The sequence below is a fragment of the Balaenoptera physalus genome, assembly GCF_965194825.1.
Source record: "Balaenoptera physalus genome assembly, chromosome: 9".
In the NCBI taxonomy this organism is placed as follows: domain Eukaryota; kingdom Metazoa; phylum Chordata; class Mammalia; order Artiodactyla; family Balaenopteridae; genus Balaenoptera; species Balaenoptera physalus.
Window position 1 is genome coordinate 41,854,102 of NC_138888.1, and position 14,039 is coordinate 41,868,140.

Here is a 14,039-nt window from a genome sequence, read left to right on the forward strand (position 1 = left end):
TTTGGGGAACTGCCAAATTGTTTTCCAGAGTAACTGCACCATTTTACATTCCCACCAGTGTTATATGAAAGCTCCAGTTTCTCTACTTTCTCTCTAACATTTGTTATCTGTCTTTTTTAGTATAGCCATTCCTAGTATATATGGTTTTGATATTCATCTCCCTAATGATTATGCCGACTGAAAAAAATTACACAACCTAAAACTTGAGAATTATGTTTCATTTGGTGAACAAAACTGAGGACTTAAGCCCAGGATGCAGCCTCTCAGACAGCTCTGAGAGATTGCTACAAAGAGGTAAGGGAGGAGCCAGGATATATAGGAGTTTTTGCAACAAAGACCAGGTAGTCGGAACTTCAAAACATTACTGTTAACTAAAGAAAACCAGATATCTCAAGGAATTTGGCACTCTTCTATGTATAGGAAGATGTAAGAGTTGAACTCATTCCTTTGATATGTACCTTAGCTATCTAGGACCAGTATCTTGTTCTTTTCCCATCCTGAGTCCCCTCAGGGTGTACCACTGGGGGTGGATGCAGTGGTCGAGGGCTTGGCAGCTGGCAGCTGGTTTGTCTCCATCCTGAATTCCCTCAGGGCTCACCATCTGGGTGGCTATAGTGTGATGGCTTGATGGCTGCAACATCCTTTGTTTACTGATATGGCAGGCAACATTTTTTATTCGCAGCTAATAATACTGAGAATATTTTTATGTGCTTATTGGCAATTTATGTATCTCCTTTGGAGAGACGTCTGTTCAGATATTTTGTCCATTTTTAAAAATTGTGTTAAATTGTCTTTTTATAAATTGAATTGTAAGACTCTACATATTCTACAGGCAAGTTCTTTATCAGATATATGACTTGATATATATAAAACATGATTCTATGAGTTCTCTTTTTACTTTCTTAATAGTATCCTTTGAACCACAAAGGTTTTTAATTTTGATGAAGTCCAACCTTTCTTCAATTTTTAAAAATCAAGTAGAATTATAATTAAATCAAGTAGAATTTTTTTCCTTCAGTAGTATATACACTATATATTCGCTGGTCTATCTTTATTTGTATTATTTATTGAGTAGGTACCTAGAAAACTTTAAGACATCCTTTAAAATTTTTCTGGGCCATCTTTTAAGCTCTTTAAAGAGCACCTATTGGCGATTAAGCTTGCATGACTATTATATCAATACATGGTCTGTGTGGGCTTTTTATTTTATTATTTTTTTGCTTTTGTCTTTTCCTCCTAACAGTTTTAGGAATATCCCCAAATATCTACAAAATTTTTGGTCTACATGTATAACTGTGTCATGAATGTAAAATTCAACTGTCATATGTTGCACAGGAGAAAAAAGGTGGAGAAATGTATTAATCAGGGTTCTTCAGAGAAACATAGCCAACAGGATATATATTGAAATATAAGAGAGTGCCGATGTCTGAAGGGAGGAGAAGATGATGTCTCAGCTCAAGCAAAGACAGTGAATATACCCTTCCTCTGCCTTTCTGTTCTATTTGGGCTCTCAGGGGACTTATGCGATGCCCACCGCATTGGTGAGAGCTATCTTCTTTACTCAGTCTACTGATTCAAATGCTAATCTCTTCCGGAGACACCCTCACAGACACATGCAGAGATAATTGTTTACCAGCCATCTGGGCATCCCCGTCAAGTTGACACAAAAAATTCACTATTACAAAAAACCGTGTATAGTCATCATAGTTGTTTGTATTTAGGAAAGGACCAAAACCTTGACACGAAAGTCACACTCTACCTGAGCTAGATCTGGAGTTCAGAGAGGTCTCCAAGGAATTCTCTGTAGGTGTCCTGGATGCCACCTTGTGCATGGCATGAGGTCTCTGCTACAATCTTCCCATGAATCATGGAGAGCTACCAAACCATGCGGTATTAACAGCTCTGTGTAACAAAAGAGATAATAGATTCTGAAAACAGTAAAAGAAGGTGATCAATATTCTATTATGTTTCATGGTGTTTGATTTTCAAGAAAAATAAATGCCAACTAAACTGCTTTAAAATGAGATGCACTCAAGGGAAAAAAGCCTAAAGCTTGGACCCAAAAATCATTTCCTAAAACAATTTTATAGGGGCATAAAATTCCAACATTATAGCATAATGTGTAATACTATTTTATAGTGTAGAGTATTAGTTTAGACATTACACTTTGTTCAGTAATAGCTTATTGAATATATAGGATGTGAGAAGACAATAATAAAATCATGAACATTGTAAAACATAGATTTGAAGGTGCATGCAGTCCCTCACCCTGAGATTTTACAAGCATAGTATTTTAGAATGGCTTGCCTAGAGTTTTGTAATTTATTGATCAGGGATTAAATAAACTACAAAATAAACTAATTAACTGAGTTCAAAGAATGTAAATCTTATTTGAAATGTAATGTGCCTAGTATTCTGGGATTGCAATTACTACTATATATTATAGAACAAATTATGTAAAAATATTCTCCCAGTATATTCCCTAGAGATATATTTTTCAATTTCTTAAAACTCTCCCCACACATTGTTTGGCTGACCCATTAACTAGCACTTACTATCTACTTTAGAGATGTTAAAAGAATAAGAAGTAGGAAATGAGTAGTTTGAATATGGGCTTCTTAGAAAGGAACAGCTCATGAAATTCTAAAGGTATAAATGTGGCAGAGGATGTATATTCTTTTGCCAGTGACCTTTGGAGCAAAGGAACGGAGGGCAGTAGCAGTGGCCTAAAAATTGTACATAGGACCCTGGCATCATTCTTTTATAAAAATCATTTTTTTTACAATTTATAAAAAAAAATCCATTATAGAAATTTTAAAATAGCAGCAGATTATAAAAAAGAAAATTAAAACTACTTTTTTACAGTAATAGATATATATAGTTTGTATATAAAAATAAAATCATAATCTTAGGTCTGGGTATATATTACTATCAAGTGGATTTCCAAACTGTTTTCAGTGTATGTAATATTAATTATATAGAAAGTATATAATACATTTCACAGAATGGCCCCATGACATTGTCAGCTTGGCCCCAAGTGGCATTCAGCTCATCTCTGAGCAGCAGCTACAGTCCCTCCCATCTTAGATACCAACACAACTTCAAGCTGTCATTCCCTGGCCTAGCAGGACTATTAGTAAAGATGTCACTGTGAAAAAAGGAAGAGTTATAAATGCCAAGAAGGGCTGAGCTATAGGTCTTGAAATACCAGCATTTTCAGTTTTAATAAGTGAGATTTACAAATCCCAAGTATGCAAAGATATAACTTCCATTATATTGTGTTTTATTTAATTTAAGACACCATCATTTGTAAGATGCACTGTTGTTTTACATACCATTAGGAAAGAAAAATCACTGCAAACTAAACTGTGATATGCCATGGATTGTGAGCTGCATCTCAATTTCAGATATGTTAAAATGTGAAAAAAAATGTGTGTCTTGGAATCAGTGAACTAGGGTATTTCTATAATTGTACTTAACTCTCAACCCCCATTTTTATTGATAACAGGAACACTGATCTTTCCAGTTCAAAGTAAACTTGTCTTTTCTGGATTTTACTCAATCTCATTTGGGCAAACATTCAGTCAATTCAGAATTCTCCTGGAGATAGTTCAGAGGGGAGGACCTGCTTATTTAATTTCAAGGGATTATACCATCTTATCCTCAGTCCTCCTCAGGCCATAGTAGCCTCAGCTGGGATGTAGCACAATCTGTTTTGGACATCAGTGGCCCCTCCATGGCCTTTGTTCTCCTGGTCCATGCATTCTTTGCCCAGCATGACTGAACTGCAGGATGCCTCCAAGTCCTCCAGCCTTTTTGGTTATCACTCGAGAAGCTCAGGCACTGCCAGCTGACGTCCCCACCCTACAGTGAGATGCAGGACGCAGCTGCGTATACATCTCTCTCAACTAGGGCCATGTTTCTGCTCTGGCTCCATCCTGGACTCACAGCTTCTTGGGAAGACTTGTAGTTTGTCCTGATTGCAACCTGGGGGAAAAGGTTTAGATCCCTCTTCGTAATAGAGGCCTCAAACTTTTCTTAGATTCTATTATTCCCTCCAACACAGAGAACTCCAACCTGGGAATAAGCCAGGGATATACCCCTTTCTCAGGGATTCACAACAACTACTTTTATTCTCCTCTTTTCTCAACTTCACTCCTTCCCTCAATCAACTGAGTTTATCTTTATTCCCAAGGGCAGAAAAATCTGACTAAGTATTCAGACTAAACAATTATCTGTGCCAGAATCATGGCTTTTGATGACATGTGTCAGGTGTCTTCTTAGAAGTTTAAATGGCAAGAATTTGACTTTTTCTTGTTCTGGTTAATCCCTCTCCCTTAAGGCAGCTCATATGGAAAACTAGGGAGAAAGGAGCAAGGGAGCTGAGCAGTGGGAACGAGGAGAAGAAATCTTAGGGAACATGTCAAAATACAATGCCACCAACAGTGATTCTGTGATACCTGGCCATATTCCTCCTAAAACACCTGAAGGAATTAAGCCTCTGCTTTCTGAGTATGCAAAAATTAACCATATCTTGGGTTAAATTTGCTGGGCACGTACTTTTCGAAGGAAGTTGTAGGGCTAGCAAAGCATTAGACATTACTTCAATGGTGTGCTCCAATTCCAAAGATCTGAGCTATTGGGTGTAAAAATTGAGATAAACTCCAATGTATTTTAGGAGTTATTCCACTATTGCCCATGACAGGCAATGGAACTATATGTAACAACTCTACAGTACATGCCTTAAGAACTACTGTGCTCCTTCTGAGAAAATCCAGGTTGCAGCCTATAGCCCACAGAATTGACTCCATAGAACCCCTAAGCCATCTCTATTGCACTAGGAAAACCAACTTCTCAGAGTTTGAGATTGTAGTGAATTGATGACAAAAACAGCTTAAATTCTCCACTCTTTTCTTTATCCATACCTTTGCTACATGACTTTGAATTTTCTCACAAGAAATGAAATCTGTTTCCCCACTCCTGGTACCTAGATTGGCCTTATGATTTGATGTGGCCAATAGAAAGGGCAGAAGTGTCAGTGGGTCACTTCTGAGCCCAGACTTCCAAAGCTCTTGCATATTTCTACCTTCTCTCTTTTAGAACTCTGTCCAGTACCATGAGAACAATCCTATGCTAGTCTGCCAGATAATGAGTTGCCCCCATCAACCAAAAGCAACCAAACATCCTATTTCAGGCAACCCCAGCCATTCTGAGCGACTCACACCCTTGAGCAAACCCAGCCAAGATCAAATCTGCCAAGCTGTCCCATAGGCTCAGGAACAATAATGAAGTGCTTATAGCTTTCAGTGCTACCTTTAGGGGTGGTTTATTATTCAGCATCCCTATAGAAGTTAATACCTAGGAGGGGATGCTGCCTTAATAAAACATAAGACATATACCATTGGCTTTGGGACTTGGTAAGAAGCAGAGCCTGAAAAACAAAGAGCAAACTATTGGCAAATTTGGGAAAATGGTGATGAAATTATACTGGCGGATGAAACTATGGTGACCTATGTTACAGAGTAGCAAGACAGTTGACAAAACAGTTGTCTGGCTTAATGGAAGATGTAAAACATATCTAATGAACATTTGGATTTGACTGAGGAAGTCTCCAGGCAAAATGTTTAAAGTGTTTTAGCTGCATGTGATATGACACTGGCAGGGAAAAAAAGATAAGATAAAGAAATAACTAACCAGTTTGAAAGCAGAATTTGGAGGAAATATCATGAACCATAACATAGTGAGTTGGAAAGTAAAACTGTTTCTCATCACCTGTTTCCTTAGCCTGAGGACAAAAGTGAAATCAAGCGTTAAAGTCTGTGAAAGAACTAGGTGGTTCCTAATAGATCTTCTAACTTAAAAAAAAAGAATTGATCGGAATCTTCAGAGTTGGTTCTACAGAAGTCATCCCAAAGTAGCAGCAAGTCTAGAGAAAGAGGAATGTTTGGGTTTTGTCCAATGTAGTGAAATTTTATTCAATTCATAGACATATCAGAAAGTTGTGAAAACACCACTAGCCTGGATTAAAAGGAATAGACTGTTCAAACTGTAAAGAGGTCTTGGCCTTCAGCTTGCTGTAGAAGGAAGCAGGCTACAAAAGTGAATCTGCTAGTCAAAATGAGCTGTTTCTTCAGAGGTAATCAAGGGGGTGATGGGCAAGGAAGGATGAGCAAGTAGAGCAAAAAGTGATGAAAAAGGGTGGACTGCAGTGCTACTCATAAGAAGCAGCAGAGACAAAGGGGCTGAGAAGACACTCCCAGGCAGAAGAACCCAGGTCTAATCAAGGAACATCCCCAGCCTCCAGGAGAGGAAGACCTGGCAGTATGTTTCCAGCTGGAATTCAGAACTTCTGCAAACCACTGACAGCTATGTACTTCCCATTCTTCTCTTATTTAACAGGAGTGTTGTCTGCAGTTATCTTGTTGCTATCTCTGTGTTGGGTATGTAGGAGGTAGTTAACTTGTCATTTCAGTTCATAGGTTTCTGTATCAAAAGGAGCTACATCTAATGAATCATATTTGAATCTGATTTAGATCTTTAAACTGTGGAATTCAAGCTTGATGGCATGATTGATTAAAGCTTTTGGGGACCCGGGGATGAGGAGGCAGAAGGGTGTTTTACTAGAATGGCCCCAATTCTCTCCCCAACCTCTTTTATCCACACCCTTTGCAATGTGACTTTGCAGCTCCTCCCATCAAGAAGTGGATTCTATTTTCCCTGTTGAGTTGATCCTGCCAAAGAATTGTGGCAGAAGTGATGGCATGCCAATCTTGAACCCAGACCTCAAGACATCATACAAATCTCTCTCTCTCTCTCTTTCCCTCTGTCCCTTCCTAGCTACTATAACAACCTAGGCTAGTCCACTGGAGGGACAGGTGGCCTAGTTATCGTTCTCACTGTAGACAGCAGCCAACTAGCTCCCAAACATTTCAGGGAGGAACAGATGCACCAACTGACAGCAAATTCATGAGTGAGCTTAGCTAAGATCAGCCAAATCTGGCCCAGCTCGGAAAAATCATCCAACCAACTTACAAACTTCATGACCAATAACAAAATGCCCACTGTTTAAATCATTAAGTTTCAGATGGATTGTTGCACAGCAACAGTTAACGGATACAGCATGATGCTCCACCAGGAGGATCATAAGGAAAATATTGTCAATATTTTTCTATCAATTCTGAGACATACCTTATATCTTTCTAAAAAAATTACTTTTCTATTATCCATAGTTTCTGTTGTTTGCATCTAAACCTCTAATTTATAAACTAATATTCATAGATTATAGACAATTAATATTTTATAAAGTTGAAACATATACTTTAAAAATTATGACATTAACATTATATATACATAAAAAGAGAGAGAAAGAAATGTTCGGAAGGATCTTTGGGGAGGTGGTATGTCTTCTAAAAAAAGATTTATGTGTAATTTAATAATTCCATCACTTAGTTTTTCTTCAGTAAAATTCAATTTTCAAAATTATATCTTCAACTTTTAATTTTAAAATCATATGCATAACCAGTTCTATCTTTCTAAAATATCTGTCATTCCATATATATTGATAGAGAGATCTGAGAGCTATATGTGTGTGTATCAGGATTTGTGGTTACTGTGCTTACAATATGTTAAACAAACAAGTGACTCCAGTCAGTCTATTCAAAGATCAATCAGTTCGGGTAAGACAAAGATTTTCAAACTTTCTCTTTGACCAAATACACTGATTGATCTATCGAATTAAATCAACATAATAAAACCTATAACTCTATGAAACTCAGGATTAATCATATCAAAATATTCACTGATGGAAAAACTCTAATAAAACTAAAGGACATATGCCCTCATATTTTCCAAACCTTGGGGAGGAGAAACAAAGCACAGCATAATGTGATCCTTTTTTCACTTCCTGTAGGACCAACATTTTTTAATCCACTCATTCTTCATGAGCATCATCTTATAAATCAGATGATCCCAAAGAAGATATAGAGGAACACTAATTGTGGGAGATCAGATTTTCATTGAACAATTCTCAGTAGGAATTTTCTAACTGATTCCAGGGAACAAAATCAGAAATTCAGAGAAAATCCCTGAAATATTAGTCGTTGTTTTTTTCTAAAACAATTTAGTTTAGGATAGATAATCAGTAATTTTCTTAGGACATGTAGGAATCATAGAACTCTGGATTACTATCAAATCAAGATCATCTTCTGAGTTTTTTTTAAGTTACAATTTACATTTACTTATTTCCTCTTCAGGTAGGTCATGCTTCACAGTTTACAGGCAAAAATAAGGTCACCCTACCAATCTCAAAACTCTGTTTTATATGTATTTACTTACAATAGTGTAGGAACTCTTCTTTTTCCCCAGATTTCATACTAATCTATCTAGGAGTCCCTTAGGTACTATCGCTGTACATCTGACCTAGTGTTCTCTGTTATTATGTGGCTGGCAATCAACATTTCCATCTTTAGTTGTGCTATCTCACTGCTATACTGGTACTTAGGCCACAGATGCCCATTAGCAACATACAAGCAGAAGCAGATATACTGACAGTGCAGCCAGAAAGAGTCAGGGAGATTGAAGATGTCTTCATTGTGGTTGCTAGTTTGGGCTATCCCAGCAACCTATGTCCTCCTGATGGTGCCATTTCTCCCTCGTCTCCATCACTGCTGCTGGAACCAATGATAGTGATGATATGTTTTCAAAGATCAAAAGAGATTTTCATTAAATGGTATTTTTAGTTTTTACTTTTAGCTTTTATTATTTGCTCACTCTTATTTTAGGGTTCCACCCTAGAGCCCAGTCTGGGAGCTGACTGCTCAACTGGAGGCACCACACCCAGAATAACATTTTTTATTTGACTTTAACTAAGGCAATGTGCCTCAAATCTCTTCTGTTATGATGCCCTTCCAGGAAGCAACATAATTCCTCATATACATAATCCCCTGATAAGACCCTCAACTATCCAGGCACACACAGGCAGGCTATATAATTCAAGAATAAAATATAGCTTGGGCTCTAGTAGGGTCTCCTCCATTTTCATTACAAAGCAAGTGAAAACAAACAAACAACAAAAACCCAACAACTATGACATTGAGTTGCTTTCTATTTAGTTGAAGTAGGTTTTTCTATGTGTCAGTATGGGCAAATGTCCGTAAACTTTACTATTCATAATAAAGCTCATCTACCATGAGTTTATCATGTTCCAAACTCTACAAAGTGCTTTATAAAGAGCATCCCATTTATCACCTTTTCAAATGAGAAGATTCAGGTTTAGAGAAATATTTAGTAACTTGACCAAAGTCAAGAGTTAATCCAGGCCTGCTTGATGCCAAAACTCTTTGTTCTTAATCACTGTGATCTAAAGAAGCAAGGGACATCTCCTACAGAAGGAATGGGATTTTGAACATGAAAACCACTGATTTTCTTTTATTTAATGAGTAATTATTACATTCTTATTTATCCTTTAATCTACGCTAGACACTTGGAAGGCAACAAGCAAGATGGCCTATGCCTTCATGAAGCTTACATTCAATTTTTTTTTCCCATCCTTCTTGACAGATAATCCAAGACCAACAAATACAACTTCAGTAGAAGGGAAGTACAAGAATTCAGACTATCCTCGAAGGGTAATGAAGCATTTGAGAAATATATACTTCTTAAACTTTCCTGGAAGCTATAGAATAAACCAAGGATCAGCATCATCATGCATGAGCTTTGTTTGGTGCAAGGTGCAACACGGAAATGCATCTGAGTTATAATTTAGCATAGTCCTGAAGAAACTCAATCCTTTTGTTAGGAAAAATGTCTAACTTAGATCAATTAATATACAGAGCCATCTACAGAATGATGAGTTCACAGTGCAATTCCAAAATGAATCCATTTCTACAATATCTGCTCTGCCAGCTAACAAATTTAGAATATACTATTTGCAAAAGCAAAAATACTATCTTTAAAATAAATCAGGCCTCAGGGAATCTCTGGTTTATAGTTGATATATTTCCCAAATACTAAAATTTCTTAAAGTTGCATTTGAAAGAACTAAAAGAAAAAGTCAATGCTCTTTCTCCCCTCCAGAAATATTGGATATTCCCTTCAATTACTGACAATCTATATAATATCTTAAAGAGTAACTATATGTGCCAAATGGGACTTGGAAGGAGGGAGGGGCATTCATTTATGTGATCTGCAAAATAAAGTGAAAAACTTTAACCACATTGATTCAGTAAGATTTTCAAAAACAATAACAAAAAGGAGAGTTTCCTTGACTTGTTTTGTACTTCGAGAACCATTCACCACATTAGAAATAGGAGGGAATTCCTTGCTGGCCCAAAAGACACAGAACCTGTATTTCATCTTCTTCCAGTTAGAAAAAACTGTTCTGCTATAATATTATGTCTAAAATTAGAATGAATGAAAGAGTAGACAATTGAATTAATTTATATGGAGGAGTAAAGTCTGTCATGCAATCAAGTGAGATTGGCTAAGTGACTTACCATGAGTGAAAAAGAGAGCAAGCAGCGATGCAGAAAAGACCCCATAGATTATTCTACATTTTTATAGCTTAAGTATGAGTCCCTTCTTCTGAAGAAAGGACTTTAGTTTCATGTAAGGAAAGAATGTGAAGATTGATTTTCTTCCTACCAGTTCAGTGTATAGCAGGCATTTAGCCTCCATGGTACACTCTGAAGGACTGATCAAATCTCACCATCACACCCATCCCCCATGTGTCTGAAATTCCACTATTAACAGTTCAGTCCTTTGGATCTGGTAGGATTTTGATTTTGAATGCACCATGATCTTTTGCGGCCTAACCTGTATAATTGCTTTTGGCGTTTGTGAATTTCTCTGTAATTTCTCTTCTGTATAGAACTTTGCATGTGTTTGGATTAGCACTTAAATGATCAATTAAGGTAGAGTGCAAACATGATTTTGAAAATTAGTTATGAAAGTACAGGGAAAGGCCTTAGATTTTGAATAGAAAATAAGCTAACTTGCAAGGTCATGATATCTATCCCTCCCATTTCAAAGATATGAAACTATCCCATTTTTAATTACACAACCTTCAGGAAATAATCTAGACATCCTATTTTGATATCTAAACCAATGATTAACAGCCATCATAGACAGGCAATTTCTCATCTAAAGGATAAGAAGTTTTCATTTGGAAGCCTAAGTCTACATCTCTTCAGTACAATTTAAACATTGTGAACATTCATTAAGGACCAGCCACTATGCTAGGCACATCAGAGAATATAAGATCAGACATGGTCCCTACCCTCAAGGGAACCCCCATCTTCTGAAGGAGAGAGATACAAATTCAAGCAGTTCTAAAGCCGGGCAGACTGTGACAAACGCATCAGGAGAAGTATAAACAAAACATTAGTAATTAGTAGAGAAGGTTAGAGATACATATCACCTTAAAATTGGGGCAGTGGAAAGATCTTTCAGAAAAGGAGAAATCTGCTGAAAAATCTAGTTTGTGCCAAAACAAGACAGGAATAAATAAGACAATGCCTGCATTTATGAAAGTTCTCAGGCTATCAGGAGAACAGGCCTTGAAAGTACTACAGCAGACCAACATGGGAGAGTGATGGTGTGAACAAATTACAGTACCATGAAAGAGAAGAATGTGGAAGGTTTGTCCTTCTTCAAGGGTTGGGGAGGGGTCTGCCTTGAAATGGAAGTAAGTTTCACCAGCTAATGAAGGGGAATGAAGGACATTCCAGGCAGCAGAGTATCACATAGTTGAGGAAGGGCTCCAAAATAAGGGTGTAAGTTTCACAAGGGTAGAGGAGAACGGGGATTTCAAAGACAAGGGGATAAACAGCAGTTCATTATTGTCTGCAAAAGAGCGCTTTGTAATTGGAAGACAACTATTGACTCAAATTTGAATTTTGTTCTTCCTGGATTTTATTTTCTAATTCTTTCATTGCTGCTGTGGCTGAGCTCTCTCATGTTCCATAAATTCATCTCGAGGCTGAAATTCACATTTCCCTCTATACTAAGAGCCTGGCCACTCATGGCCTCCCAAATTCAATACACAATATATTTATCAGTATATTTCAAGTCTATTCTCTACTTGACAAAGGCAGAGGGACTCTTCTGTCTACAAAGGTCATATGGTTTTACCTTGCACAAGTAGGTAATTAGTCCATCTCTTCTATTTTTAATGCATTCTTACCATTGTTCTAAATAGCCCAGACTGGAGCATGTCCCCACAGGCCACCACCACAGTTTGTGTTATCAGGCCAAGTTATAAGATAATCACCATAGCACTTCTGGCTTGAAACTTTTCTCCTTCCTCCCCACAATTCCTCAGAACGGGTACTCATTGTTTCTTTCAGGTTTTGTTTTGTTACTTTAAGTGCTTGTGATTTGCCCTTGCTCAAGAAAGCATCTGCTCCATAAGCTATTCATCAGAAACCTGTGGTTCAAGAAGTTGCAAAGACCTTCCCCGGATTACTATCATCTCCCTTCTACATGAGGGTCGGTTTCCCCCAGGAGGCACCAAGTTACTGTTTCTGGCCTCTGGCCCACCAGATAGTAACACCTCTGCTTGGAGGCCAGGAAGAGCAGGCAGTACCTAGGATTAGGCAATAAGTAGTTTCCACATCCGGCACTCTGAAAACAATGCAATTACTTGCTATTTATCGTAAAGCTTTTTGCCTTTACCGTAAAGCTGTTTCAACTGTACATGGTTTTAGCTTATGGGTACTTTCCAAGAAAGTCACTGTCTTGCTTGTCCATTTATTTATTCACTTAACAAATCTTGAGATCACAAAAAAGAAACAGATATAAAGAAAATAGATATAACACCATTTAGTGGGGGAAACATGCAATATCAATACATATATAAATACATAATATAATGATACGTAATACTATATCATGTTAGGCGGCAAATGCAACAATGGAAAAATAAGCAGGATAGACAGACAGAGAGTAATGGGAAGTGTTATTTTAGGTAGCGTGACCAAGGAAGGCCTCTCTAACGTGGTGATATGTGGGCAGAAACCTGAATGAAGTGAACAGGATGAATATCCAGGGAAAGAGCACTACAGGCAGAGAGAACTCCATGTGCAAGGGCCGTGAGGTGGAGCATGAACGTGTGGTCCAAGAACAGCAGAGAGCCAATGGAACTGGAGTATGAAGAGCAAGGGGAAGGACATGAAGTCAGAGACTGGCCAGGAGCCAAATCCTGAAGGGCCTGTAGGCTTTCGGAACAAATTTGCGTTTTACGCTGTAAGTGTGATGAGAAGGCAGTGCCCACCCCACATCCCCCCGAGTCTGAGGGAGACACAGGAATCACAATGACTGCAAAGTCTAGACGTGCCACTTACTGCTACGGGGAAAAGCAGGTAGGGCCTGAGGTGGGGAAGGAAATCAAGAATCGGTGAGTGCCTATTCCACATTACGGGGTGATTACTGGCTCTTTATACACTTGAATCTTCAGAGTTTTCTTCCCAAATCTGCATGTACAATCAACTTCCAACTATTTTGGTCAAGGGAGGCAAGTAACAAGAAGGACAATGGAAAACTTATTTACATTTTATGCAGAGCTGATTTCAGACACCATTTCGAAGTAGGCAAAGTTTATGAAGTTTCCCAGCCTTTGAGTTCATCTCTTCCACACCCCACCCCAAATTTCCTTCTCCATATTGCCCCAGATTTCTTCTAAAGACATGTAGTATCCTCGTTTTCTGGTGTGTGTGTGTGTGTTTCTCTCTGTCTCTTTCTGCCCCCACTCATCAGCACCCATGTGACTATGGAAAGGATCAGGTATCAGTCATTTACATCTTAGGATGAATTGAACCCCACATATAATATCTCCCTGAAATATTTGCCCTTTACACCTTGTCTCTAATTATGTGCTGAATATTCCCCTTAAGGGAATGTCTATTTAATTCTCCTCTTAAAAAGCACTGATATGTTTAGACACCTACAGATTTCACCTACAGGTAAGATATGATATAAAAATAAGAGTGATCCAACACAGTATATACCAGGGATGCTTCTTAAATGCCCTCTATTTCCCTAAG

General features: G+C 37.9%; 1 long non-coding RNA gene across 1 annotated transcript in view; it reads right to left on the reverse strand.

Moving 5' to 3' along the window:
- Positions 1-14,039, reverse strand: part of LOC309667026 — a 570,884-nt gene that overhangs the window by 264,589 nt on the left and 292,256 nt on the right. The gene's annotated exons all lie outside the window — the stretch shown is intronic.